The following is a 2,500-nucleotide window of genomic DNA, read 5'->3' as shown; positions in this document are numbered from 1 at the left end:
AGCGCTGGTTCAGGCACGGCGGGCAGTGTTGGAATCGGCAGCGCCGACGAAATCGGCAAAGTCGGCAGAATCGGCAGCGCAGATTTTTCGACGAACACGGGCTGGACGGTGGACTGTCCAGGCCAGGCAGGAAAATTCGTCGAGGGGACACGCTGACGAAACAGCGCTGGTTCAGACACGGTGGGCGCAGTGTTGGAATCGGCAGCGCCGAGAAAATCGGCAAAGTCGGCAGAATCGGCAGCAGGTGCTGGCGATGAGTCAGGACGGACTGGATAGTCCAAGGCTCGATGAGAAAGACCGCTGGTTTAGACACTGGGGCAGTGGCAGCCCGCGGGGCAGTGTCGGCAGATTCGGCAGCAGTGTCTGCCGATTCGGCAGCGTTGGCTTGTTGGCGCGGGGGGCCGATTCGAGTGGGGACTTGGGCAGCGGGCAGTGAAAGCAAGAGTTTCCCCGATGCTGCCGGGAAAAACGCTCCCCGGGATGGCCGGGTGAGATGACCCGGCGGCCCGCGACGGGTCATTCAATTCCATGCCCCGTCAACATAACTCCCGATGTACTGTTTGCTTTTTCGGAAGAAGAGATCCATCCCCCCATCCTCGGCCAGCCAAAAACGCTCCAATTAATGGCCGGGTGAGATGACCCGGAGGCCCGCGACGCGTCATTCAAATCACTGCCCTATCGGCTACAACTGCTGATGGGTGGGATTAGAGGCCTGCCATGGTGGTGAGGGGCGGCGAGGACCGTGAAAGCTAGAGTTTTTCAGAGGCTGCCGGGAAAAAGGCCCCTCGGGTGGCGGGGTGCGAGGACCAGGCGCGTCATTCAATTCTCTTCCCTATCAACTTGGCTCCCGTTGGCGGGATTGGAGGCCTACTGTTTGTTACAGGGCTAAAATCGTCAGGGGAAGAGCTGACGAAACAATGCTGGTTTGGATGCAGGGGGTAGTGTTGGAATCGGCAGCGCGGACAAAATCGGCAAAGTCGACAAAAAAGACTGTTGGTCTGGACATCGGGGCAGCGGCAGCCATGCCGACAGGGGGGGAAATCGGCAGCACAGATTTGTGCAGCTGCAGGTTCGTCGGGGAAATCGGCAGCGCAGATTTTTCGATGAACATGGGCTGGAAGATGGACTGTCCAGGCCAGGCAGGGAAATTCGTCAAGGGGACACGCTGACGAAACAGCGCTGGTTCAGGCACGGCGGGCAGTGTTGGAATCGGCAGCGCCGACGAAATCGGCAAAGTCGGCAGAATCGGCAGCGGGTGCTGGCGATGAGTCTGGACGATTTATAGTCCAGGGCTTGATGGAAAAGACTGTTGGTCCAGACAATGGGGCAGTGGCAGCGCGGATTTGTGCAGCTGCAGGTTCGTCGGGGAAAATCGGCAGCGCAGATTTTTCGACGAACAGGGGCTGGGCGCTGGACTGGCCGGGCCAGGCAGGAAAATTCGTCAGGGGGGCACGCTGACGAAAACAGGGGCTGCGGAGTGGAAAATCGGCAGCGCAGATTTTTCGACGAACAGGGGCTGGATGCTGGACCGGCCGGGCCAGGCAGGAAAATTCGTCAGGGGGGCACGCTGACGAAAAGAGGGGCTGCCGCGTGGAAAATCGGCAGCGCAGATTTTTCGACGAACAGGGGCTGGACGCTGGACTGGGCCAGGCAGGAAAATTCGTCAGGGGGCACGCTGACGAAAAGAGGGGCTGCCGCGTGGAAAATCGGCAGCGCAGATTTTTCGACGAACATTCGTCAGGGGGGCACGCTGACGAAAAGAGGGGCTGCCGCGTGGAAAATCGGCAGCGCAGATTTTTCGACGAACATTCGTCAGGGGGGCACGCTGAGGAAAACAGGGGCTGCCGCGTGGAAAATCGGCAGCGCAGATTTTTCGACGAACAGGGGCTGGATGCTGGACCGGCCGGGCCAGGCAGGAAAATTCGTCAGGGGGGCACGCTGACGAAAAGAGGGGCTGCCGCGTGGAAAATCGGCAGCGCAGATTTTTCGACGAACAGGGGCTGGACTGGCCGGGCCAGGCAGGAAAATTCGTCAGGGGGGCACGCTGACGAAAAGAGGGGCTGCCGCGTGGAAAATCGGCAGCGCAGATTTTTCGACGAACAGGGGCTGGACGCTGGACTGGGCCAGGCAGGAAAATTCGTCAGGGGGCACGCTGACGAAAAGAGGGGCTGCCGCGTGGAAAATCGGCAGCGCAGATTTTTCGACGAACATTCATCAGGGGGGCACGCTGACGAAAAGAGGGGCTGCCGCGTGGAAAATCGGCAGCGCAGATTTTTCGACGAACATTCGTCAGGGGGGCACGCTGAGGAAAACAGGGGCTGCCGCGTGGAAAATCGGCAGCGCAGATTTTTCGACGAACAGGGGCTGGATGCTGGACCGGCCGGGCCAGGCAGGAAAATTCGTCAGGGGGGCACGCTGACGAAAAGAGGGGCTGCCGCGTGGAAAATCGGCAGCGCAGATTTTTCGACGAACAGGGGCTGGACTGGCCGGGCCAGGCAGG

The sequence above is a fragment of the Populus nigra genome, chromosome 2 (assembly GCF_951802175.1).
Source record: "Populus nigra chromosome 2, ddPopNigr1.1, whole genome shotgun sequence".
Lineage (NCBI taxonomy): Eukaryota > Viridiplantae > Streptophyta > Magnoliopsida > Malpighiales > Salicaceae > Populus > Populus nigra.
Note: the sequence above shows the minus strand (reverse complement) of the source record.